This window comes from Pseudorca crassidens (assembly GCF_039906515.1).
Source record: "Pseudorca crassidens isolate mPseCra1 chromosome 1 unlocalized genomic scaffold, mPseCra1.hap1 SUPER_1_unloc_3, whole genome shotgun sequence".
Classification (NCBI taxonomy): Eukaryota; Metazoa; Chordata; class Mammalia; order Artiodactyla; family Delphinidae; genus Pseudorca; species Pseudorca crassidens.
This window is the reverse complement of record NW_027135940.1, coordinates 2236531-2252623: the sequence shown is the minus strand read 5'-3', so window position 1 is coordinate 2252623 and position 16093 is coordinate 2236531.

The following is a 16093-nucleotide window of genomic DNA, read 5'->3' as shown; positions in this document are numbered from 1 at the left end:
AAAGGCTCAGCGAGCCATGCCGGAACCACACTAGGGCCTGAAGCAATCCTGCGGTGTTGCGGCCAGCTCACAAGAAAGCCAGTTGAAAAAAGGAGCTCAGGGGCACTGTAATTCACAAACCTTCAGAGTTATAAATGACAGCTATCGTCCAAAAATATATTGAAGTAAGGCTGCCAAAAGGACTTGAAAGCGGGGCAGAATTGCAGGAAACCGATTTCAGGAGGTAGACTGGAATTGCATGTAAAGCATAGGAAAAGAGGCAGAACGTCCACAATGATGCACTTGGCCAAAAAGGGCGTATGCGTTTTTTCCTAAATATATTCCTGAATATATTCAGGAAAAAACGCATACGCCCTTTTTGGTTAACGAAGCAAGCTTGCAAAGGAAATCTGCACTACAATGAAGTCTCACTGCCCCCCGGTCAAAAGGGCCATCTGAAAAAATTGTAAAATCCAGAAAGGCAGGACAGGCCATGGAGAACTGGGAGCCTTCTTATGCTGATGGGTGGGATGTAAATTGCCAACAGCCACTCTGCAGAAGTGTATGGTGTTTCCTGAAACATCTAAAAAACAAAGCAACAGAGCCTAGGGCCCTTCCACTTATGGTCCTATAGATTAGGGAAATTAAAATCAAAAATACACAGCCACCCCAAAATTTGGGACGGCTCTGTTTACAAGAACCTCATTTACGGTACAAGTTCAATATTGCAGAAAGCGAAAAATGGATAAAGAAGTTGTGGTACTTACGTACAATGCAATATCACTCAGCAATGAAATCTATGTCATCAGGCCAGTAGCAGCATAATGAGTGGATTCAGGTACGATGATTCTAAGTGAAATAAGTCACACAGAAAAAGAAACATCATAAGATATCACTAATACACGGAATGTAAACTTGCCTACACAGGAACTGAATTACAAAACAGAATAGGGTCTCAAATGTAGAAAACCAACTTATGCTTGCTTAAGGGGAAAGGTGAGTTGGGGTGCTGCATAAAACCAGAGATTGAAATTAGCACAGATACCTTTCCATAAGCCAAATATGTAATAGACAAGAGCTACTGCTTGCTCAACGAAGTGGACTCAACACCCCATATTAAACGCCTAAGAATATACCTGACTAGTAAGAATCTTAAAGCGTATGGATTTATATGTCTCCGAAAGAGAATCAAGCGTGTGTACAGCGGCATAAACGCAGCAGTGATAGGATTGGTGAGGTTCGGTGAGCAAATGCAGACCCTTTGAAGTCATATTGCATGGTACCCATTCCATGCGTCTCAACTCTCCAGGTAAGGGATTCTTCCTTCAGCTAAAACATGCATGTGGAACCCAGAGTATGATCTACCGTGTGATCGGGAAACGTGTTCATATGTGTCTCAGTTTTCGTCCCCTGGTACTCGGGTGCAACATTCCAGACGCTTTACTAACACTCTCCCCACTTGGAGAGTCAGTGCCTTTAACCTCCTGTTTGGCCCAGTTTGCAATTTCTGCGGAAAATTAACAGGAATAGGGAGAACCAATGACAGACTAGCTGGAGGTGTCTGGACGGGCAAATTTAACTCTCATTTCCCACCAGGAAGAGGAATTAACCAAAGGCTCAGCGAGCCATGCCGAAACTACACTAGGGCTTGAAGCAATCCTGCGGTGTTGCGGCCAGCTCACAAGAAAGCGAGTTGAAGAAAGAAGCTCAGGGGCACTGTAATTCACAAACCTGCAGAGTTATAAATGACAGCTATCATCCAAAAATATATTGAAGTAAGGCTGCCAAGAGGACTTGAAAGCGGGGCAGAATTGCAGGAAACCGATTTCAGGAGGTAGACTGGAATTGCATGAAAAGCATAGGAAAAGAGGCAGAACGTCCACAATGATGCACTTGGCCAAAAAGGGCGTATGCGTTTTTTCCTGAATATATTCAGGAAAAAACGCATACGCCCTTTTTGGCCAACCAAGCAAGCTTGCAAAGGAAATCTGCACTACAATGAAGTCTCACTGCCCCCCGGTCAAAAGGGCCATCTGAAAAAAGTGTAAAATCCAGAAAGGCAGGACAGGCCATGGAGAACTGGGAGCCTTGTTATGCTGATGGGCGGGATGTAAATTGCCAACAGCCACTCTGGAGAAGTGTATGGTGTTTCCTGAAACATCTAAAAAACAAAGCAACAGAGCCTAGGGCACTTCCACTTATGGTCCTATACCTTAGGGAAATTAAAATCAAAAAGACACAGCCACCCCAAAGTTTGGGACGGCTCTGTTTACAAGAACCTCATTTACGGTACAAGTTCAATATTGCAGAAAGCGAAAAATGGATAAAGAAATTGTGGTACTTACGTACAATGCAATACCACTCAGCAATGAAATCTATGTCATCAGGCCAGTAGCAGCATAATGAGTGGATTCAGGTACGATGATTCTAAGTGAAATAAGTCACACAGAAAAAGAAACATCATAAGGTATCACTAATACACGGAATGTAAACTTGGCTACACAGGAACTGAATTACAAAACAGAATAGGGTCTCAAATGTAGAAAACCAACTTATGCTTGCTTAAGGGGAAAGGTGAGTTGGGTGCTGCATAAAACCAGAGATTGAAATTAACACAGATACCTTTCCATAAGCCAAATATGTAATAGACAAGAGCTACTGCTTGCTCAACGAAGTGGACTCAACACCGCATATTAAACGCCTAAGAATATACCTGACTAGTAAGAATCTTAAAACCTATGGATTTATATGTCTCCGAAAGAGAATCCAGCGTGTGTACAGCGGCATAAACGCAGCAGTGATAGGATTCGTGAGGTTCGGTGAGCAAATGCAGACCCTTTGAAGTCATATTGCATGGTACCCATTCCATGGGTCTCAACTCTCCAGGTTTAAGGGATTCTTCCTTCAGCTAAAACATGCATGTGGAACCCAGAGTATGATCCACCATGTGATCGGGAAACGTTTTCAAATGTGTCTCAGTTTTCGTCCCCTGGTACTCGGGTGCAACATTCCAGACGCTTTACTAACACTCTCCCCACTTGGAGAGTCAGCGCCTTTATCCTCTTGTTTGGCCCAGTGTGCAATTTCTGCGGAAAATGAACAGGAATAGGGAGAACCAATGAGAGACTAGCTGGAGGTGTCTGGACGGGCAAATTTAACTCTCATTTCCCACCAGGAAGAGGAATTAACCAAAGGCTCAGCGAGCCATGCCGGAACCACACTAGGGCCTGAAGCAATCCTGCGGTGTTGCGGCCAGCTCACAAGAAATCGAGTTGAAGAAATGAGCTCAGGGACCCTGTAATTCACAAACCTGCAGAGTTATACATGACAGCTATCGTCCAAAAATATATTGAAGTAAGGCTGCCAAGAGGACTTGAAAGCGGGGCAGAATTGCAGGAAACCGATTTCAGGAGGTAGACTGGAATTGCATGTAAAGCATAGGAAAAGAGGCAGAACGTCCACAATGATGCACTTGGCCAAAAAGGGCGTATGCGTTTTTTCCTGAATATATTCAGGAAAAAACGCATACGCCCTTTTTGGCCAACCAAGCAAGCTTGCAAAGGAAATTTGCACTACAATGAAGTCTCACTGTCCCCTTGTCAAAAGGGCCATCTGAAAAAAGTGTAAAATCCAGAAAGGCAGGACAGGCCATGGAGAACTGGGAGCCTTGTTATGCTGATGGGCGGCATGTAAATTGCCAACAGCCACTCTGGAGAAGTGTATGGTGTTTCCTGAAACATCTAAAAAACCAAAGCAACAGAGCCTAGGGCACTTCCACTTATGATCCTATAGATTAGGGAAATTAAAATCAAAAAGACACAGCCACCCCAAAGTTTGGGATGGCTATGTTTACAAGAACCTCATTTACGGTACAAGTTCAATATCGCAGAAAGCGAAAAATGGATAAAGAAGTTGTGGTACTTACGTACAATGCAATATCACACAGCAATGAAATCTATGTCATCAGGCCAGTAGCAGCATAATGAATGGATTCAGGTACGATGATTCTAAGTAAAATAAGTCACACAGAAAAAGAAACATCATAAGGTATCACTAATACACGGAATGTAAACTTGGCTACACAGGAACTGAATTACAAAACAGAATAGGGTCTCAAATGTAGAAAACCAACTTATGCTTGCTTAAGGGGAAAGGTGAGTTGGGGTGCTGCATAAAACCAGAGATTGAAATTAGCATAGATACCTTTCCATAAGTCAAATATGTAATAGACAAGAGCTACTGCTTGCTCAACGAAGTGGGCTCAACACCCCATATTAAACGCCTAAGAATATACCTGACTAGTAAGAATCTTAAAACCTATGGATTTATATGTCTCCGAAAGAGAATCCAGTGTGTGTACAGCGGCATAAACGCAGCAGTGATAGGATTGGTGAGGTTCGGTGAGCAAATGCAGACCCTTTGAAGTCATATTGCATGGTACCCATTCCATGGTTCTCAACTCTGCAGGTTTAAGGGATTCTTCCTTCAGCTAAAACATGCATGTGGAACCCAGAGTATGATCCACCATGTGATCGGGAAACGTGTTCAAATGTGTCTCAGTTTTCGTCCCCTGGTACTCGGGTGCAACATTCCAGACGCTTTACTAACACTCTCCCCACTTGGAGAGTCAGCGCCTTTAACCTCCTGTTTGGCCCAGTGTGCAATTTCTGCGGAAAATGAACGGGAATAGGGAGAACCAATGAGAGACTAGCTGGAGGTGTCTGGACGGGCAAATTTAACTCTCATTTCCCACCAGGAAGAGCAATTAACCAAAGGCTCAGCGAGCCATGCCGGAACCACACTAGGGCCTGAAGCAATCCTGCGGTGTTGCGGCCAGCTCACAAGAAAGCCAGTTGAAAAAAGGAGCTCAGGGGCACTGTAATTCACAAACCTTCAGAGTTATAAATGACAGCTATCGTCCAAAAATATATTGAAGCAAGGCTGCCAAAAGGACTTGAAAGCGGGGCAGAATTGCAGGAAACCGATTTCAGGAGGTAGACTGGAATTGCATGTAAAGCATAGGAAAAGAGGCAGAACGTCCACAATGATGCACTTGGCCAAAAAGGGCGTATGCGTTTTTTCCTAAATATATTCCTGAATATATTCAGGAAAAAACGCATACGCCCTTTTTGGCTAACGAAGCAAGCTTGCAAAGGAAATCTGCACTACAATGAAGTCTCACTGCCCCCCGGTCAAAAGGGCCATCTGAAAAAATTGTAAAATCCAGAAAGGCAGGACAGGCCATGGAGAACTGGGAGCCTTCTTATGCTGATGGGTGGGATGTAAATTGCCAACAGCCACTCTGCAGAAGTGTATGGTGTTTCCTGAAACATCTAAAAAACAAAGCAACAGAGCCTAGGGCACTTCCACTTATGGTCCTATAGATTAGGGAAATTAAAATCAAAAATACACAGCCACCCCAAAATTTGGGACGGCTCTGTTTACAAGAACCTCATTTACGGTACAAGTTCAATATTGCAGAAAGCGAAAAATGGATAAAGAAGTTGTGGTACTTACGTACAATGCAATATCACTCAGCAATGAAATCTATGTCATCAGGCCAGTAGCAGCATAATGAGTGGATTCAGGTACGATGATTCTAAGTGAAATAAGTCACACAGAAAAAGAAACATCATAAGATATCACTAATACACGGAATGTAAACTTGCCTACACAGGAACTGAATTACAAAACAGAATAGGGTCTCAAATGTAGAAAACCAACTTATGCTTGCTTAAGGGGAAAGGTGAGTTGGGGTGCTGCATAAAACCAGAGATTGAAATTAGCACAGATACCTTTCCATAAGCCAAATATGTAATAGACAAGAGCTACTGCTTGCTCAACGAAGTGGACTCAACACCCCATATTAAACGCCTAAGAATATACCTGACTAGTAAGAATCTTAAAGCGTATGGATTTATATGTCTCCGAAAGAGAATCAAGCGTGTGTACAGCGGCATAAACGCAGCAGTGATAGGATTGGTGAGGTTCGGTGAGCAAATGCAGACCCTTTGAAGTCATATTGCATGGTACCCATTCCATGCGTCTCAACTCTCCAGGTAAGGGATTCTTCCTTCAGCTAAAACATGCATGTGGAACCCAGAGTATGATCTACCGTGTGATCGGGAAACGTGTTCATATGTGTCTCAGTTTTCGTCCCCTGGTACTCGGGTGCAACATTCCAGACGCTTTACTAACACTCTCCCCACTTGGAGAGTCAGTGCCTTTAACCTCCTGTTTGGCCCAGTTTGCAATTTCTGCGGAAAATTAACAGGAATAGGGAGAACCAATGACAGACTAGCTGGAGGTGTCTGGACGGGCAAATTTAACTCTCATTTCCCACCAGGAAGAGGAATTAACCAAAGGCTCAGCGAGCCATGCCGAAACTACACTAGGGCTTGAAGCAATCCTGCGGTGTTGCGGCCAGCTCACAAGAAAGCGAGTTGAAGAAAGAAGCTCAGGGGCACTGTAATTCACAAACCTGCAGAGTTATAAATGACAGCTATCATCCAAAAATATATTGAAGTAAGGCTGCCAAGAGGACTTGAAAGCGGGGCAGAATTGCAGGAAACCGATTTCAGGAGGTAGACTGGAATTGCATGAAAAGCATAGGAAAAGAGGCAGAACGTCCACAATGATGCACTTGGCCAAAAAGGGCGTATGCGTTTTTTCCTGAATATATTCAGGAAAAAACGCATACGCCCTTTTTGGCCAACCAAGCAAGCTTGCAAAGGAAATCTGCACTACAATGAAGTCTCACTGCCCCCCGGTCAAAAGGGCCATCTGAAAAAAGTGTAAAATCCAGAAAGGCAGGACAGGCCATGGAGAACTGGGAGCCTTGTTATGCTGATGGGCGGGATGTAAATTGCCAACAGCCACTCTGGAGAAGTGTATGGTGTTTCCTGAAACATCTAAAAAACAAAGCAACAGAGCCTAGGGCACTTCCACTTATGGTCCTATAGCTTAGGGAAATTAAAATCAAAAAGACACAGCCACCCCAAAGTTTGGGACGGCTCTGTTTACAAGAACCTCATTTACGGTACAAGTTCAATATTGCAGAAAGCGAAAAATGGATAAAGAAATTGTGGTACTTACGTACAATGCAATACCACTCAGCAATGAAATCTATGTCATCAGGCCAGTAGCAGCATAATGAGTGGATTCAGGTACGATGATTCTAAGTGAAATAAGTCACACAGAAAAAGAAACATCATAAGGTATCACTAATACACGGAATGTAAACTTGGCTACACAGGAACTGAATTACAAAACAGAATAGGGTCTCAAATGAAGAAAACCAACTTACGCTTGCTTAAGAGGAAAGGTTAGTTGGGGTGCTGCATAAAACCAGAGATTGAAATTAACACAGATACCTTTCCATAAGCCAAATATGTAATAGACAAGAGCTACTGCTTGCTCAACGAAGTGGACTCAACACCCCATATTAAACGCCTAAGAATATACCTGACTAGTAAGAATCTTAAAACCTATGGATTTATATGTCTCCGAAAGAGAATCCAGCGTGTGTACAGCGGCATAAACGCAGCAGTGATAGGATTGGTGAGGTTCGGTGAGCAAATGCAGACCCTTTGAAGTCATATTGCATGGTACCCATTCCATGGGTCTCAACTCTCCAGGTTTAAGGGATTCTTCCTTCAGCTAAAACATGCATGTGGAACCCAGAGTATGATCCACCGTGTGATCGGGAAACGTGTTCAAATGTGTCTCAGTTTTCGTCCCCTGGTACTCGGGTGCAACATTCCAGACGCTTTACTAACACTCTCCCCACTTGGAGAGTCAGTGCCTTTAACCTCCTATTTGGCCCAGTTTGCAATTTCTGCGGATAATGAACAGGAATACGGAGAACCAATGAGAGACTAGCTGGAGGTGTCTGGACGGGCAAATTTAACTCTCATTTCCCACCAGGAAGAGGAATTAACCAAAGGCTCAGCGAGCCATGCCGGAACCACACTAGGCCTGAAGCAATCCTGCGGAGTTGTGGCCAGCTCACAAGAAAGCGAGTTGAAGAAAGGAGCTCAGGGGCACTGTAATTCACAAACCTGCAGAGTTATAAATGACAGCTATCGTCCAAAAATATATTGAAGTAAGGCTGCCAAGAGGACTTGAAAGCGGGGCAGAATTGCAGGAAACCGATTTCAGGAGGTAGACTGGAATTGGATGTAAAGCATAGGAAAAGAGGCAGAACGTCCACAATGATGCACTTGGCCAAAAAGGGCGTATGCGTTTTTTCCTGAATATATTCAGGAAAAATCGCATACGCCCTTTTTGGCCAACCAAGCAAGCTTGCAAAGGAAATCTGCACTACAATGAAGTCTCACTGCCCCCCGGTCAAAAGGGCCATCTGAAAAAAGTGTAAAATCCAGAAAAGCAGGACAGGCCATGGAGAACTGGGAGCCTTCTTATGCTGATGGGCGGGATGTAAATTGCCAACAGCCACTCTGGAGAAGTGTATGGTGTTTCCTGAAACATCTAAAAAACAAAACAACAGAGCCTAGGGCACTTCCACTTATGGTCCTATAGATTAGGGAAATTAAAATCTAAAAGACACAGCCACCCCAAAGTTTGGGACGGCTCTGTTTACAAGAACCTCGTTTACGGTACAAGTTCAATATCGCAGAAAGCGAAAAATGGATAAAGAAGTTGTGGTACTTACGTACAATTCAATATCACTCAGCAATGAAATCTATGTCATCAGGCCAGTAGCAGCATAATGAATGGATTCAGGTACGATGATTCTAAGTGAAATATGTCACACAGAAAAAGAAACATCATAAGATATCACTAATACACGGAATGTAAACTTGGCTACACAGGAACTGAATTACAAAACAGAATAGGGTCTCAAATGTAGAAAACCAACTTATGCTTGCTTAAGGGGAAAGGTGAGTTGGGGTGCTGCATAAAACCAGAGATTGAAATTAGCATAGATACCTTTCCATAAGTCAAATATGTAATAGACAAGAGCTACTGCTTGCTCAACGAAGTGGACTCAACACCCCATATTAAACGCCTAAGAATATACCTGACTAGTAAGAATCTTAAAACCTATGGATTTATATGTCTCCGAAAGAGAAACCAGTGTGTGTACAGCGGCATAAACGCAGCAGTGATGGGATTGGTGAGGTTCGGTGAGCAAATGCAGACCCTTTGAAGTCATATTGCATGGTACCCATTCCATGGTTCTCAACTCTCCAGGTTTAAGGGATTCTTCCTTCAGCTAAAACATGCATGTGGAACCCAGAGTATGATCCACCATGTGATCGGGAAACGTGTTCAAATGTGTCTCAGTTTTCGTCCACTGGTACTCGGGTGCAACATTCCAGACGCTTTACTAACACTCTCCCCACTTGGAGAGTCAGCGCCTTTAACCTCCTGTTTGGCCCAGTGTGCAATTTCTGCGGAAAATGAACGGGAATAGGGAGAACCAATGAGAGACTAGCTGGAGGTGTCTGAACGGGCAAATTTAACTCTCATTTCCCACCAGGAAGAGGAATTAACCAAAGGCTCAGCGAGCCATGCCGGAACCACACTAGGGCCTGAAGCAATCCTGCGGTGTTGCGGCCAGCTCACAAGTAAGCCAGTTGAAAAAAGGAGCTCAGGGGCACTGTAATTCACAAAGCTTCAGAGTTATAAATGACAGCTATCGTCCAAAAATATATTGAAGTAAGGCTGCCAAGAGGACTTGAAAGCGGGGCAGAATTGCAGGAAACCGATTTCAGGAGGTAGACTGGAATTGCATGTAAAGCATAGGAAAAGAGGCAGAACGTCCACAATGATGCACTTGGCCAAAAAGGGCGTATGCGTTTTTTCCTAAATATATTCCTGAATATATTCAGGAAAAAACGCATACGCCCTTTTTGGCCAACGAAGCAAGCTTGCAAAGGAAATCTGCACTACAATGAAGTCTCACTGCCCCCCGGTCAAAAGGGCCATCTGAAAAAAGTGTAAAATCCAGAAAGGCAGGACAGGCCATGGAGAACTGGGAGCCTTCTTATGCTGATGGGTGGGATGTAAATTGCCAACAGCCACTCTGCAGAAGTGTATGGTGTTTCCTGAAACATCTAAAAAACAAAGCAACAGAGCCTAGGGCCCTTCCACTTATGGTCCTATAGATTAGGGAAATTAAAATCAAAAAGACACAGCCACCCCAAAAATTGGGACGGCTCTGTTTACGAGAACCTCATTTACGGTACAAGTTCAATATTGCAGAAAGCGAAAAATGGATAAAGAAGTTGTGGTACTTACGTACAATGCAATATCACTCAACAATGAAATCTATGTCATCAGGCCAGTAGCAGCATAATGAGTGGATTCAGGTACGATGATTCTAAGTGAAATAAGTCACACAGAAAAAGAAGCATCATAAGATATCACTAATACACGGAATGTAAACTTTGCTACACAGGAACTGAATTACAAAACAGAATAGGGTCTCAAATGTAGAAAACCAACTTATGCTTACTTAAGGGGAAAGGTGAGTTGGGGTGCTGCATAAAACCAGAGATTGAAATTAGCACAGATACCTTTCCATAAGCCAAATATGTAATAGACAAGAGCTACTGCTTGCTCAACGAAGTGGACTCAACACCCCATATTAAACGCCTAAGAATATACCTGACTAGTAAGAATCTTAAAACCTATGGATTGATATGTCTACGAAAGAGAATCAAGCGTGTGTACAGCGGCATAAACGCAGCAGTGATAGGATTGGTGAAGTTCGGTGAGCAAATGCAGACCCTTTGAAGTCATATTGCATGGTACCCATTCCATGGGTCTCAACTCTCCAGGTTTAAGGGATTCTTCCTTCAGCTAAAACATGCATGAGGAACCCAGAGTATGATCCACCGTGTGATCGGGAAACGTGTTCAAATGTGTCTCAGTTTTCGTCCCCTGGTACTCGGGTGCAACATTCCAGACGCTTTACTAACACTCTCCCCACTTGGAGAGTCAGTGCCTTTAAACTCCTGTTTGGCCCAGTTTGCAATTTCTGTGGAAAATGAACAGGAATAGGGAGAACCAATGAGAGACTACCTGGAGGTGTCTGGACGGGCAAATTTAACTCTCATTTCCCACCAGGAAGTGGAATTAACCAAAGGCTCACTGAGATATGCCGGAACGACACTAGGGCCTGAAGCATTCCTGCCGTGTTGCGGCGAGCTCACAAGAAAGCCAGTTGAAGAAAGGAGCTCAGGGGCACTGTATTTCACAAACCTGCAGAGTTATAAATGACAGTTATCTTCCAAAAATATATTGAAGTAAGGCTGCCAAGAGGATTTGACAGCGGGGCAGAATTGCAGGAAACCGATTTCAGGAGGTAGACTGGAATTGCATGTAAAGCATAGGAAAAGAGGCAGAACGTCCACAATGATGCACTTGGCCAAAAGGGCGTATGCGTTTTATCCTGAATATATTTAGGAAAAAACGCGTACGCGCTTTTTGGCCAACCAAGCAAGCTTGCAAAGGAAATCTGCACTACAATGAAGTCTCACTGCCCCCTGGTTAAAAGGGCCATCTGAAAAAAGTGTAAAATCCAGAAAGGCAGGACAGGCCATGGAGAACTGGGAGCCTTCTTATGCTGATGGGCGGGATGTAAATTGCCAACAGCCACTCTGGAGAAGTGTATGGTGTTTCCTGAAACATCTAAAAAACAAAGCAACAGAGCCTAGGGCACTTCCACTTATGGTCCTATAGATTAGGGAAATTAAAATCAAAAAGACACAGCCACCCCAAAGTTTGGGACGGCTCTGTTTACAAGAACCTCGTTTACGGTACAAGTTCAATATCGCAGAAAGCGAAAAATGGATAAAGTAGTTGTGGTACTTACGTACAATGCAATATCACTCAGCAATGAAATCTATGTCATCAGGCCAGTAGCAGCATAATGAGTGGATTCAGGTACGATGATTCTAAGTGAAATAAGTCACAGAGAAAAAGAAACATCATAAGGTATCACTAATACACGGAGTGTAAACTTGACTACACAGGAACTAAATTACAAAACAGAATAGGGTCTCAAATGTGGAAAACCAACTTATGCTTGCTTAAGGGGAAAGGTGAGTTGGGTGTTGCATAAAACCAGAGATTGAAATTAGCACAGATACCTTTCCATAAGCCAAATATGTAATAGACAAGAGCTACTGCTTGCTCAACGAAGTGGACTCAACACCCCATATTAAAAGCCTAAGAATATACCTGACTAGTAAGAATCTTAAAACCTATGGATTTATATGTCTCCGAAAGAGAATCAAGCGTGTGTACAGCAGCATAAACGCAGCAGTGATAGGATTGGTGAGGTTCGGTGAGCAAATGCAGACCCTTTGAAGTCATATTGCATGGTACCCATTCCATGCGTCTCAACTCTCCAGGTTTAAGGGATTCTTCCTTCAGTTAAAACATGCATGTGGAACCCAGAGTATGATCCACCGTGTGATTGGGAAACGTGTTCAAATGTGTCTCAGTTTTCATCCCCTGGTACTCGGGTGCAACATTCCAGACGCTTTACTAACACTCTCCCCACTTGGAGAGTCAGTGCCTTTAACCTCCTGTTTGGCCCAGTTTGCAATTTCTGCGGAAAATGAACAGGAATAGGGAGAACCAATGAGAGACTAGCTGGAGGTGTCTGGACGGGCAAATTTAACTCTCATTTCCCACCAGGAAGAGGAATTAACCAAAGGCTCAGCGAGCCATGCCGAAACTACACTAGGGCTTGAAGCAATCCTGCGGTGTTGCGGCCAGCTCACAAGAAAGCGAGTTGAAGAAAGTAGCTCAGGGGCACTGTAATTCACAAACCTTCAGAGTTCTAAATGACAGCTATCGTCCAAAAATATATTGAAGTAAGGCTGCCAAGAGGACTTGAAAGCGGGGCAGAATTGCAGGAAACCGTTTTCAGGAGGTAGACTGGAATTGCATGTAAAGCATAGGAAAAGAGGCAGAACGTCCACAATGATGCACTTGGCCAAAAAGGGCGTATGCGTTTTTTCCTGAATATATTCAGGAAAAAACGCATACGCCCTTTTTGGCCAACCAAGCAAGCTTGCAAAGGAAATCTGCACTACAATGAAGTCTCACTGCCCCCCGGTCAAAAGGACCATCTGAAAAAAGTGTAAAATCCAGAAAGGCAGGACAGGCCATGGAGAACTGGGAGCCTACTTAGGCTGATGGGCGGGATGTAAATTGCCAACAGCCACTCTGGAGAAGTGTATGGTGTTTCCTGAAACATCTGAAAAACAAAGCAACAGAGCCTAGGGCACTTCATTTTTGGTCCTATATATTAGGGAAATTAAAATCAAAAAGACACAGCCACCCCAAAGTTTGGGACGGCTCTGTTTACAAGAACCTCGTTTACGGTACAAGTTCAATATCGCAGAAAGCGAAAAATGGATAAAGAAGTTGTGGTACTTACGTACAATGCAATATCACTCAGCAATGAAATCTATGTCATCAGGCCAGTAGCAGCATAATGAGTGGATTCAGGTACGATGATTCTAAGTGAAATAAGTCACACAGAAAAAGAAACATCATAAGGTATCACTAATACACGGAATGTAAACTTGGCTACACAGGAACTGAATTACAAAACAGAATAGGGTCTCAAATGTAGAAAACCAACTTATGCTTGCTTAAGGGGAAAGGTGAGTTGGGGTGCTGCATAAAACCAGAGATTGAAATTAGCACAGATACCTTTCCATAAGCCAAATATGTAATAGACAAGAGCTACTGCTTGCTCAACGAAGTGGACTCAACACCACATATTAAACGCCTAAGAATATACCTGACTAGTAAGAATCTTAAAACCTATGGATTTATATGTCTCCGAAAGAGAATCCAGTGTGTGTACAGCGGCATAAACGCAGCAGTGATAGGATTGGTGAGGTTCGGTGAGCAAATGCAGACCCTTTGAAGTCATATTGCATGGTACCCATTCCATGGTTCTCAACTCTGCAGGTTTAAGGGATTCTTCCTTCAGCTAAAACATGCATGTGGAACCCAGAGTATGATCCACCATGTGATCGGGAAACGTGTTCAAATGTGTCTCAGTTTTCGTCCCCTGGTACTCGGGTGCAACATTCCAGACGCTTTACTAACACTCTCCCCACTTGGAGAGTCAGCGCCTTTAACCTCCTGTTTGGCCCAGTGTGCAATTTCTGCGGAAAATGAACGGGAATAGGGAGAACCAATGAGAGACTAGCTAGAGGTGTCTGAACGGGCAAATTTAACTCTCATTTCCCACCAGGAAGAGGAATTAACCAAAGGCTCAGCGAGCCATGCCGGAACCACACTAGGGCCTGAAGCAATCCTGCGGTGTTGCGGCCAGCTCACAAGAAAGCCAGTTGAAAAAAGGAGCTCAGGGGCACTGTAATTCACAAAGCTTCAGAGTTATAAATGACAGCTATCGTCCAAAAATATATTGAAGTAAGGCTGCCAAAAGGACTTGAAAGCGGGGCAGAATTGCAGGAAACCGATTTCAGGAGGTAGACTGGAATTGCATGTAAAGCATAGGAAAAGAGGCAGAACGTCCACAATGATGCACTTGGCCAAAAAGGGCGTATGCGTTTTTTCCTAAATATATTCCTGAATATATTCAGGAAAAAACGCATACGCCCTTTTTGGCCAACGAAGCAAGCTTGCAAAGGAAATCTGCACTACAATGAAGTCTCACTGCCCCCCGGTCAAAAGGGCCATCTGAAAAAATTGTAAAATCCAGAAAGGCAGGACAGGCCATGGAGAACTGGGAGCCTTCTTATGCTGATGGGTGGGATGTAAATTGCCAACAGCCACTCTGCAGAAGTGTATGGTGTTTCCTGAAACATCTAAAAAACAAAGCAACAGAGCCTAGGGCCCTTCCACTTATGGTCCTATAGATTAGGGAAATTAAAATCAAAAAGACACAGCCGCCCCAAAAATTGGGACGGCTCTGTTTACAAGAACCTCATTTACGGTACAAGTTCAATATTGCAGAAAGCGAAAAATGGATAAAGAAGTTGTGGTACTTACGTACAATGCAATATCACTCAGCAATGAAATCTATGTCATCAGGCCAGTAGCAGCATAATGAGTGGATTCAGGTACGATGATTCTAAGTGAAATAAGTCACAGAGAAAAAGAAACATCATAAGGTATCACTAATACACGGAGTGTAAACTTGGCTACACAGGAACTGAATTACAAAACAGAATAGGGTCTCAAATGTGGAAAACCAACTTATGCTTGCTTAAGGGGAAAGGTGAGTTGGGTGTTGCATAAAACCAGAGATTGAAATTAACACAGATACCTTTCCATAAGCCAAATATGTAATAGACAAGAGCTACTGCTTGCTCAACGAAGTGGACTCAACACCCCATATTAAAAGCCTAAGAATATACCTGACTAGTAAGAATCTTAAAACCTATGGATTTATATGTCTCCGAAAGAGAATCAAGCGTGTGTACAGCAGCATAAACGCAGCAGTGATAGGATTGGTGAGGTTCGGTGAGCAAATGCAGACCCTTTGAAGTCATATTGCATGGTACCCATTCCATGGTTCTCAACTCTCCAGGTTTAAGGGATTCTTCCTTCAGTTAAAACATGCATGTGGAACCCAGAGTATGATCCACCGTGTGATTGGGAAACGTGTTCAAATGTGTCTCAGTTTTCATCCCCTGGTACTCGGGTGCAACATTCCAGACGCTTTACTAACACTCTCCCCACTTGGAGAGTCAGTGCCTTTAACCTCCTGTTTGGCCCAGTTTGCAATTTCTGCGGAAAATGAACAGGAATAGGGAGAACCAATGAGAGACTAGCTGGAGGTGTCTGGACGGGCAAATTTAACTCTCATTTCCCACCAGGAAGAGGAATTAACCAAAGGCTCAGTGAGCCGTGCCGGAACCACACTAGGGCCTGAAGCAATCCTGCGGTGTTGCGGACAGCTCACAAGAAAGCGAGTTGAAGAAAGGAGCTCAGGGGCACTGTAATTCACAAACCTTCAGAGTTCTAAATGACAGCTATCGTCCAAAAATATATTGAAGTAAGGCTGCCAAGAGGACTTGAAAGCGGGGCAGAATTGCAGGAAACCGTTTTCAGGAGGTAGACTGGAATTGCATGTAAAGCATAGGAA